The 12224-nt window shown below is 44.4% G+C and overlaps 1 pseudogene; it reads right to left on the bottom strand.

The window, feature by feature from the left end:
- Positions 1-966: 966 nt before the first annotated feature.
- On the bottom strand, positions 967-1876 carry LOC134958258 (spindlin-Z-like; annotated as a pseudogene).
- Between the last annotated feature and the right edge of the window lie 10348 nt (positions 1877-12224).

The raw sequence follows: 12224 nt of genomic DNA, 5'->3' as shown, positions 1-12224 counted from the left end.
TGGTAATTAATTATACACACTGTATACTGTACTGTGCGACATGTGTTATACACCTGGTGATTATACATCCTGTAATCTGTACTGAGTGATGTGTGAGATTCACCTGGGGATTATACACTCTATATACTGTACTATGTGATGTGTGAGATACACCTGGGGATTATACACCCTATATTATTATAATTATTATCCTTTATTTATATGGCACCACAAGGGTTCCGCAGCGCCCAATTACAGAGTACATAAATAATCAAACAGGAAAACAGCAACTTACAGTTGATGACAGTATAGGACAAGTACAGGGTAAATAAACATAGTTACATCAGCAGATGACACTGGAATAAGTATCAGGTGGCAGAAGACTGCTGGATGTGGTGCAGTTGAAGATTATTAAAGTAAGACAAAGGATAAGCACATGAGGGAAGAGGGCCCTGCTCGTGAGAGCTTACAATCTAAAGGGGAGGGTTAGACAGACATGGGTGACACAGATGGGGTACATAGAGAACGTGGAACAGAGGGTTAGGATGAGATTTGGCTGGGTTTGGTGAAGAAGTGGAACCCCAGAAGGCACAAGTCAATACTTAACATTGCAACATTTTACTGGGCTATGCAGGAAAAAATTAAAAATAGGGGAAAAAATAAATAAAAAATCGATAACTTCTACCGCTTTCAAAAAGGTCAATGGAAGCTGAAATAATGGACAACTACCTCATGGAAGCCAGATACAGTATACCAAACAGTACTTAGCAGAGTTTGGAATGAGTGCTTATGAAATACAGTAACATTTTGTCATAATATTTCAGAAACTGCATGGCTGGTCTCTTGCATTCTTTTGCTCTAATACACCACCTGCTTTAGGATTTATATTCAAAAACGTCAGTCTTCTTGGAAAGTGGTTTGTTCCTTTGTAAGGTAAAGAGAACAAACGTTCTCAAACAACGGTTTCACAATTTCTTTTTCCTCTGGGAAAGGATTGTGGATTTGCAGGAATATCTGAGCATTTCTGTAATCAGAAAGCAGCGACTTTCTACAAATGTTTACATTAGATTACGTTTGGCAAAAAAAAAAAAAAAGTACAGAATCCCATTTAGGATGTCTTCACCAAATCGTAGACATAAATATGGAAATTGTCATCAAACTTAATGAAGTACACAGATAGTTTAGCTTCAACTTGATGAATAACCATGCCAGTCCTTTTTGAGCCATCTTCTTTGGCATATTCCACTTGCTTGCCCACCAGGCTGTCCACTACCTCCCCTGGTTCTCTTTCAGCTGGAGGGGAATCATTTGAGTCTGGCATGATCCGAAGATCTCCTTCTTTATAGTCATCTAAAAGTTGATACATATATAAGACTGGGTCCTTTTCATAGGTTATATAAAACCATGTGTTCATAATAGGTGCTCGTGCTAATACCATCCCTCGCCACTCATCCTTGGAACCATTCTCTGTTTCAAACATATGCTCCACTGCTTTAGCAATCATTGTGTCAGCCAAATGGGCATCGCTTATTCGGGATGAGGCAACTCTGTCTGGTAGAACTTCAAGAGCAGACACCCTTTCATCCTTGTAAAGCTCAAGTTTATAGACACAATTAAATCCATCATAATTTATAAAATAGAGGGAGGGATTCACCGGTACTTGATCCAGAACTGTTCATTTCCACTGGGTTATTGGCCCACTGCCCTCTTTCCACCCATGCTGTATTCTACAGCCTACAATATTTCGCCTTGGCTGGGAGATTGGTTTACTTGGTTCCATATTGTTTCGATGTTTCTTATGAGATGTTCTTTTCTTCATCATATTTGCAGAAACACCTGCATGTGCTGCATCAGCTCTTGATCGCTGAGCGGACGCCTTTCCAAATGGAGTCTTCATTAATCTGTGTATTAAAGGGCAGCAGGGCTGCCGAACTAGGGTGCAAAGTGTAGTCACTCCAAGTTTGTTGTAGTCCTTCCAGTCTACATGAAAAAGAACCCCTTCCTTTCCACCTTTCAGAAAAACTCAGACCCTCAATTGCTCTGATCAGAAGTCACTTATCTGGGGCAGATAGGATGTGTTTCCCTCCATTCCCCCTGCAGGTGATGGCTGCGGCACAGTGCTCCCCTGTGGCCAGTTGCCCCAAGCATTATCCTCTCTCCTTTGTCAGACTCCGTCACCACCACTGTGCGCTGCAATGGAAGAGCAGCTCCCGCCTCACTCCCCCTGAACTTCCAAGCCCTCCGCTCAGACACTCCAGTACTCGTTCCCTTCCCTCACCCCCTCCCTCTCCACACACTGCCAGATTTGTAGCTGGCTGCTACTATACGGCCGCCTGTCACTCTGCTGCCAGGACCAGGCCTCGCCTTCCTGCTAAATACTGATCCCTCCAGAGCTGCATACTGTATACTATACTGTGCAACGTGTGTTATACACCTGGTGATTATACATCCTGTAATCTGTACTGAGCGATGTGTGAGATACACCTGGTAATATCTGTGCTCAGTGTGCTGCATTGTGGGGACCACCAGTATATAATTATAGTAGTACAGTACAGTAGGCCATTGCTGTATCTTGCAGCTCTGTGTCACTTCTAGTATCCTGATCAGTGCTTAATATCTGTGCTCAGTGTTAGTGCTGCATTGTGGTTACCAATATACTACAGTACAATAGTCCAGTGCTGTTCTCGCTGCTCAGTGTCAGTTCTCCATAGTATCATCAGTGATCAGTATAATCAGTTCTCAGTATAATCAGTGCGCTGTTAGACGTGTGCCCGTTTTCCGCCATTAGTGCAGTGGGATTTAGACAATTTATGAAGTTATTGTGTCCCCGGTACAAAATCCCATCTAGATTCCACTTCACTAGGCAGGCGATAGCGAGATTTTACCAATTAATATCAGTGATTTATAATTATTAATTACAGTGATCTTCCCAAATAATTCCAGTGATTTTGTCATTTTCTTCCAGTGATTTGGACAAATAATACCATTGATTAGAACGAATAATACCAGTGATTTTGTCATTTTCTTCCAGTGATTTGGACCAATAATACCATTGATTAGAACAAATAATTCCTGTGATATTGAGGTGTTTGTGTCGCTTAGCTTAGCCGTCCAGCGACCACAGTGCACCTCTTTTTCTCTTTTATTTGCATCATGTGCTGTTTGGGGCCAATTTTTTTAAGTGCCATCCTGTCTGACACTGCAGTGCCACTCCTAGATGTGCCAGGTGTTTGTGCCGCCCTCTTGGGTCGCTTAGCTTAGTCATCCAGCGACCTCGGTGCAAATTTTAGGACTAAAAATAGTATTGTGAGGTGTTCAGAATAGACTGGAAATGAGTGGAAATTGTGGTTATTGAGGTTAATAATACTATAGGATCAAAATTACCCCCAAATTCTATTATTTAAGCTGTTTTTAGGGATTTATGAAAAAAAAACACCCGCATCCAAAACACACCCGAATCCAACAAAAAAATTTCAGGGAGGTTTTGCCAAAACGCGTCCGAATCCAAAACATGGCCGCGGAACCGAATCCAAAACCAAAACACAAAACCCGAAAACTTTCCGGCGCACATCTCTAATTTAAACTCACTGTTATGTTATGCCAGTAGCCTCTTTCATCAAGGTGTGATAAAGGGGCTATGGGCCCCAGAACATTGGCTTTTTTATGTGACACCTGACAATATACTTTTAATGCTTCAAAAGACCCTGAGTGCCGCTGTCTTTTTTCACCGGGCATTCATTCAGTACAGAGGCTACCTAGGCCATTGCTATTACTGGTTGAAAAATAACTGAAAGGGGAGAGTGTTCAGTTGTGGTGTTTCTTTCTTTCTTTAATTTAATTTTAATTATTTATTATTTTATATATATACTGTGTATATATAGACCAAATAGCCGGCACTCCCAGAGACTAATAAACAGACAATACTGCAGTTGCTGTAAGTCAACGTTTCAGGGCTATGCCCTTTTATCAAGACCAACTGTACAAACAATACAAACACATATATATATACTTTACCAAAAGCACCTCGTGTACAGACGTCCACTGCTCTCCGGGAGACCCGATGACGTCATGGGCGCGCGCTGGCGACCCGGCGTCTCCAGGGGGCGTGGTACAGGGGCAGTGTAAACCATCACCATGGTGACAGAAAGACGGAGCTGAAAGTACAAGACAGGATTAGATGATCATGGAGTACGGGCACAGAGTGCTGTATAGCACAAACATGATGCAACCAAAATAAACTCTATATATAACTGAAATGGGAACTGTAATGTTTGAGACAATGCAATGACTAACTTGAGCATAGCAGCACTGGCAACTAAGGAAATATAGTATAGTAAATCTAAGAGACACTGTAAGCCGCTGCTGCCAATCAAAATAACCCACCTCAGTATGTCCCCTGATGACTATCCAGAATTTAATCAGGTGTAACAAATAATGAAACTGTAAACCTGTTTACTAATTAATAAAGCTAGACATGGGGACATCTAGAGGCTATAAGGGAATATGACCAAAGATCATAAAATCTAACAGAAAAAAACATCATAAGAAACATGTGTATGATAGAATGTCATTGAGTCCAAACGGTTTTACCGTTTGAAGTGTGTGGATCCAACAGGATTCCTTTTGTAGTAGAAGCCGACCACGGTTACCACCTCGAGTATTGTCAGGGACTCCGTCAAAAATTTTATACCGGATCGACGCTAGGTTATGTTGTAATGCCTTGAAGTGGCGGGCAACAGGTTGATCAGACCCACGTCCTTCCAATGCAGCCCGTATACTGGAATGGTGAAGGGCAATTCGCTCCTTAAATTGTCGGATGGTCTTACCTATGTATAAAAGCCTGCAAGGGCATTTGATTTAATATATTACATATCGACTGGAGCAGGTAAAGGGTTGCGTTATATTGAATTTTTTACCAGATCTCGGGTGATGGAAGAATTCCCCAGTCTCAAGACTGCTGCAGGTGGTGCAGCCTAGGCACTTATAGTTGCCTGCTTTGCGAGATAAAAAGTGTGTAGGTGTTGAAGGTTTCATCCTTGTGATGTCATTATGGACTACAATGTCCTTGATATTTTTACCTCTGCGATATGAGGGTAAAATCGAAGTCTTGGTGAATTTGGGCAAGAGTTTATCTTGCGCAACAATCGGCCAAAAACGTTTGGCGGTTTTCATGGCTGCAGCACTGGAGGTGGCGAAATCTTGTGGCCAGAAGGATCCGATCCCGGTCGTTAACTTTGATAGTTTTCTGTAGAAGCATCATGCGGTCATGTTTTAGTACCCTTGCTTTGGCTTTCTTCAAATAATGCCATTTGTATCCCCTATTCAAAAATTTGTGAGCCATCAGGTCTATCTGAAGTATGGCATCCGTATGTTCACTGCATATTCGTAAAATTCTCATGAACTGAGAATATGGTAAGCCCCACTTTAGGGCCGGGGGGTGGGAACTGGCTGCATGAAGAGTAGTATTTCTGTCCGTGTCCTTGACAAAGAGGGAAGTATGTAACCGCTGATCAGCATCTTGTCTTATTGAGACACCTAAATAGTGGATTTGTTCATAACTGGTAGTGTAGGTGAATTTGATAGACGCATCCATTGTATTAATTTCCTGCATTGTATTAATGAAGTTATCTTCCGTTCCTGCCCATAGTATGAAGATGTCATCGATGTAGCGGTAATAGGCCTTGATCTTCTGAGCAGTGGCCGGGTTGCACAGAAACAAATTTTGTTCCACCTCACACATAAAGAGATTGGCTAGACTCAGTGCCACGCATGACCCCATAGCACATCCCGATCTCTGTAAACAAATGCGGCCATCGAATAAAAAGTAGTTACGAGTCAAAGTAAGTTCAAGCAGCTGTATGAAGAAGTTGATCTTGGGACCTGTGTAGTTACTATTTCCCGAAATGGCCCTCTTAATGGCTTGAAGACCGCGTTGATGCGGGATGTTGGTGTATAAGCTGATGACATCAACAGTACACATTAGATATTTCTCTGGAAGTGGAGTCAAGGCTACCAACTTTGATAAAAATGCTGTAGTGTCTTTGAGGCATGTTGTTTGATTTTGTACAACTGGTTGGAGAAAATGGTCCAAATATTTGGATACTGTGTAATACAGGGAATCACGGGCAGCGATTATCGGGCATCCTGGTGGATGCACGGGATTCTTGTGTAACTTCGGAATTGTATATAGCACCGGTGTTACTGGCCAATCTTGTGTAAGTGCTTCTTTAATCTTATTATCAATCAGATGGGAGGCAACTGCTTGCTTCAAAATGTCGTCAAGCTCCATCTTGTACTCTCTTTGGGGTCCGAGGGTAATGATGAATACGTAGTACCATCTGCAAGTTGACTGTAAACTTCACACTTATATGCTGTAAGGTCCTGAACAACAACCCCCCACCCTCACCCCCACCCTTATCGGCAGGGCGAATAACTATATCTGTGTAGGAACCCAGATTTTTCAATGCTACATGTTCAGAGCTGGTTAAATATATATATATATAAATATATATATATTTTTTTTTTGAGGGGGGCCTTGCCCCGGATGACAGAAATCCTAGTTTTGGCCCTGTTACAAGTCAAGTAGAGCTGGTGATTAGGTAGAGTGTGGAGCAGCGGCCTAGTTCCTCATGCTCTCCTAATTTCAAAGTGAACGGCTGTCCACTTTTGGCTCCAGGGTTCTCTAAGACCCCAGAGTTTGTGCTAAACTCATTATATAGGCAGGGCCGGCTGGCTCTGTCCACAGGGAATATTAGGTGAATATTCTGCTCCTTGACTATGTTGTTCACTGTATGCTCATGTTTATTGTTCTTACATTGCGTATTGTATTGTAAATGTTATTGTTGCACCGTCTTAAATTGTTGAAAGACAGCTAAAACCAATTTTTGTTACATGCCAGCTACTGTCTATAAGAGATGTGCGGCGGGCACTTTTCGTGTTTTGTGTTTTGGTTTTGGATCTGGATCCTTGCTCGTGTTTTGGATCTGGATTGGTTTTGCCAAAACCACCCTTTCGGGTTTTGGTTTTGGATCTTGATGATTTTTGAAAAAAACACAAAAATTGCTAAAATCACAGAATTTGGGGGTAATTTTGATCCTACAGTATTATTAACCTCAATAACATTCATTTCCACTCATTTCCAGTCTGTTCTGAACACCTCTCACCTCACAATATTGTTTTTAGGCCAAAAGGTTGCACCAAGGTAGCTGGATGACTTTGCTAAGTGACACAAGTGTGCGGCACAAACACCTGGTTCATCTAGGAGTGGCACTGCAGTGTCAGACATGATGGCACTTTTTAAAAGTAGGCCCTAAACAGCACATCATGCAAAGAAGAAAAAGAGGTGCAATTAGGTAGTTGGATGACTTTGCTAAGCAACACAAGTGTGCGGCACAAACACCTGGCCCATCTAGGAGTGGCGAGTGGCACTGCAATGTCAGAGAGTATGGCAGTTTTAAAAATTAGGCCCCAAACAGCACATAATGCAAAGAAAAAAAAGAGGTGCCTCTCACCACCTTTATGTTGTATAAACAGGACATGCACACTTTAACAAACCAATCATTTCAGCGACATGGTCTGCCACACAACTGTGGCTGAAATGATTGGTTTGTTTGGGCCCCCACAAAAAAAGAAGCAATTAATCCCCACACCAAAAAAGAAGTAATCATCTCTCCTTGCACAAACTGGCTGTACTGGCTGTACAGAGGCAAGATGTCGTCCTCATCCCCTGATTCCTCACTCCTTTCAGCGTGTACATCCTCCTCCTCCCCACAGATTATTAATTCGTCCCCACTGGAATCCACCATCACAGGTCCCTGTGTACTTTTTGAAGGCATTTGCTGGTAAATGTCTTCCTGGAAGAATTTATAATTAATTTTGATGAACATCATCTTCTCCACATTTTCTGGAAGTAACCTCCTATGCCGATCGCTGACAAGGTTACCGGCTGCACTAAACACTCTTTCGGAGTACACACTGGAGGGGTGGCAACTTAGGTAAAATAAAGCCAGTTTGTGCAAGGGCCTCCAAATTACCTCTTTTTCCTGCCAGTATACATATGGACTGTTTGACATGCCTACTTGGATGCTGTCACCCATATAAACAGCATCATATGCAGTGACAGTAGACATGCCAGTAATCGTTGGCAGGTCCTTCAGTCCGGACCAGATGTCAGCCTTTGCACCTGACTGCCCTGTATCACCGCCAGCGGGTAGGCTCAGAAAATGTATCCTTTTCCTCACAGCCCCAATCGCGGAAGAAAATGAAGGAGGAGCTGTTGACGGGTCACGTTCCGCATGAGTTGACAATTGTCTCACCAACAGGTCTTTGAATCTCTGCAGACTTGTGTATGCCGGAAAGAGAGATACAATGTAGGTTTTAAACCTAGGATCGAGCACGGTGGCCAAAATGTAGTGCTCTGATTTCAATAGATTGACAACCCTTGAATCCTGGCAAAGCGAATGAAGGTCTCCATCCGCAAGTCCCACATACTTAGCCGAATCGCTCCGTCTTTATTGTCTCCTTCAATTTCTCCAGCTGCTTCTGCAAAAGCCTGATGAGGGGAATGACCTGACTCAAGCTGGCAGTGTCTGAACTGACTTCACGTGTGGCAAGTTCGAAGGGTTGGAGAACCTTGCAAAACAAAGAAATCATTCTCCACTGCACTTGAGTCAGGTGCATTCCCCCTTTAATGGCCTTTTGCTGTTCCTCCATCCTCTGAAAAATATAGAGTGTTGAATTCCACCTCGTTACCACCTCTTGCTTCAGGTGATGGCAGGGCAGGTTCAAGAGTGTTTTCTGGCGCTTCAGTCTTCGGAACGCGGTGGCTGAATGTCGAAAGTGGCCCACAATTTTTCAGGCCACCAACAGCATCTCCTGCACGCCCCTGTCATTTTTAAAAAAAATCGTCACCACCAAATTAATTGTATGTACAAAACATGGTACATGCTGGAATTTGCCCAGATGTAATGCACGCACGATATTGGTGGCATTGTCCGATATCACAAATCCCCATGAAAGTCTAAGTGTGGTAAGCCATTGTGCGATGATGTACCTCAGTTTCCGTAAGAGGTTGTCAGTGGTGTACCTCTTATGGAAACTGGTGATAAACAGCGTAGACTGCCTAGGAAGGAGCTGGCGTTTGTAAGATGCTGCCACTGGTGCCGCTGCTGTTGTTGTTGATGTGGGAGGCAATACATCTACCCAGTGGGCTGTCACAGTCATGTAGTCCTTAGTTTGCCCTGCTCCACTTGTCCACATGTCCGTGGTTAAGTGGACACTGGGTACAACCACATTTTTCAGGACACTGAGGACACTTTTCTTAATGTCCCTGTACAGTCCGGGAATCGCTTTCCTAGTGAAGTGGAATCTAGATGGGATTTGGTACCAAGGACCCACTACCTCCATCAATTGTCGAAATCCCACTGCACTAATGGCGGATACCGGACGCACGTCTAACACCAACATAGCTGTCAAGGCCTCAGTTATCCGCTTTGCAACTGGATGACTGCTGTCATATTTCATCTTCCTTGCAAAGAACTGTTGGACAGTCAGTTGCTTAGTTGAAGTAGTATACGTGGTCTTCCGACTTCCCCTCTGGGATGACAATCGACTCCCAGCAGCAAAGACAGTTGCGGCAGCAGAAGCAGCAGTAGGCGTACCACTCAAGGATCCTCCAGAGGAATCCCGGTTAGGAGAGGACTTGTCAGTCATGCCAGTGAACGCGCTGCAGGTGACGTATAAGGGAGGATGTTCCTAGGTGGTTAACGTCCTTACCCCTACTTATTATGGATTGACAAAGGCAACACACGGCTTGACACCTGTTGTCCGGATTTGTGGAGAAATAATTCTACACTGAAGAGGTGGCTTTTGTGGTATTTTGCCCAGGCACAGTACCTCTGGACTTATACGGCAGTACCCCTAGACTTATGAACTTATACAGCAGTACCACTGGACTTATACGGCAGTACCACTGGACTTATATGGCTGCACCACTGGACTGGGCTTATACAGCAGTACCCCTGGACTTATGGCAGCACAGGACACCACCACTGGACTTATGGCAGCACAGAACACCACCACTGGAATGATGCAGTACAACATAGCACCACTAGACTGGACATATACAGCAGCACCACTGAACTTATGGCAGCACAGGACACCACCACTGGACTGATGCAGCACAAGACAGCACCTCTGGACTGGACTTATACAGCAGCACTGGACTTATGGCAGCACAGGACACCTCCACTGTGACTGGACTGATGCAGCACAACACACCACCACTGGACTGATGCAGCACAAGACAGCACTGGAAGGACACAAAAGAGCAGGTCGCCACTCGCCACCCCACATGCCATGCCACTTTCCCACACAGACACTGAGGAGACACGTCCTCTCGCTACACTCTCCTGGTCTGGAGTGAAAATGGCAGCGATGCGCAACTCCTTATATGGAATCCAAAACCCGCAAGAATCAGACAGCGGGATGATGACTTTTTGCCTCGTTCTGGTTTCCGGGTCTGGTGGGAAAACCAGAGCCGGGCTCGGTTTCGGGCTTGGGATGTGAAGTTTGGTAGGGTTTGGTTCTCAGGGAACCGAACCCGCTCATCCCTACTGTCTAGTCAGCCTTCTGTTGTCATAGTTTAGGCTGCAGGAAAGCCCGTTAGTTTTGCCCCACAGAGTTAGGTAGTTTGAGGTTAGCGTAGATAGTCTGTTGTGTTTTGACATACAGGAGCTGTAGAACACCACCGCAAAGTGACAAGAATCGAGGAGTGAGTACTCTTCTATGTGTGTCTGTCCCCTGAACGCTGGTTCAGTGGACCTTGCTTGGCCGTACAAGTTCCAGTTACACCTCAGCGCATGAGTGCTGTATAAGTGAAAGTTGGGAAGCTGAGGCCTTCTGTCTGTGAAGATCTTCACCTAATCGGTGAAACTGCAGCCACCTGGGAGTGCCAACGGCACTCATCCATAACTTAGCCTTAGAAAAGCTTGCGGTTCATGGCTCGTATTCTTTCCCTACAGCCATTGACATGGCCTGCAGGACTACTGACGTTCATGACTGAGGAGGAAATTGACGTTGAGGGAGTTGGTGGTGTGGCTTGCAGGAGCTTGGGTACAAGAGGAAGAAGGGATTTAGCTGTCAGTGGACTGCTTATGCTCTTACCCAAAGTTTCTGAACTTGACAATGACTTCTCATGAATGTGCTGCAGGTGAACTCTGGAGGAATCCCGGATAGGAGCCAGTCATGCCAGTGACATGGCCTGCAGGACTACTTCTGATCCTAACAAAAAAACACTCTTAGTGCAGCGCCTAACGATAGTATAGATAAAATAATAAACTGCTGAGACACTGCGCTTGCCTTGACCACTATGTGAAGAATGGAGAGAGTAGACTGAAACAACAAGAGAGGCTGCGCTGTGTGTCAGTAGTTAAGTACAAAAAGAGCAAACGTGTACTATAAAGGTATTAAATTTATTAAAAATGACATGTGGTTAATAAAACAAACTTAAAATAAAAGCACACCTGTATCTGTCTCAAAGGTATATGGAGTAGTGATAACTGGTATATGGTATATGGCAATAAAGGTCCAATATAAAGTTCAGAAAAAAGAAACTCAATGCGGTGCAGTCCCAGAGAAATGGTTACCTCGTATATGTCACCCGGCAGATGGTGATGTGTGTGTATAGTACCTCTCCGATTGGGCTGGTATAAATTTCGGCCGAGCGTCCCCGGCCAAAACAATCCTGCTTTGCCCAAATTGTTGCACAGCGGAGGGACGATATCTAGTAGACAGCCTGTCAGTAGTCACTCGTCGCGGTGAGGAGATGGTATAAGCTTGCGGCTGGATGGAAGCAAAGTCCGGTAATGCTCACCAGTTGCAGTGGTGAGATGGACGGCAGCCTGTACGGTGACGAGCCGGTAATAGGCTGAAATTGGAAACCAAGGAGGGTTTGCACGGCAGTGTAACACCTTGGACCAGGTGTGCTAGTTTGGAGGCGGAGTCCTTCTGTCTGTGAAGATCTTCACCTAATCGGTGAAACTGCAGCCACCTGGGAGTGCCAACGGCACTCATCCATAACTTAGCCTTAGAAAAGCTTGCGGTTCATGGCTCGTATTCTTTCCCTACAGCCATTGACATGGCCTGCAGGACTACTGACGTTCATGACTGAGGAGGAAATTGACGTTGAGGGAGTTGGTGGTGTGGCTTGCAGGAGCTTGGGTACAAGAGGAAGAAGGGATTTAGCT

This window comes from Pseudophryne corroboree, chromosome 1 (assembly GCF_028390025.1).
Source record: "Pseudophryne corroboree isolate aPseCor3 chromosome 1, aPseCor3.hap2, whole genome shotgun sequence".
NCBI classification, from domain to species: domain Eukaryota; kingdom Metazoa; phylum Chordata; class Amphibia; order Anura; family Myobatrachidae; genus Pseudophryne; species Pseudophryne corroboree.
This window is presented reverse-complemented; position numbering and strand designations above follow the sequence as displayed.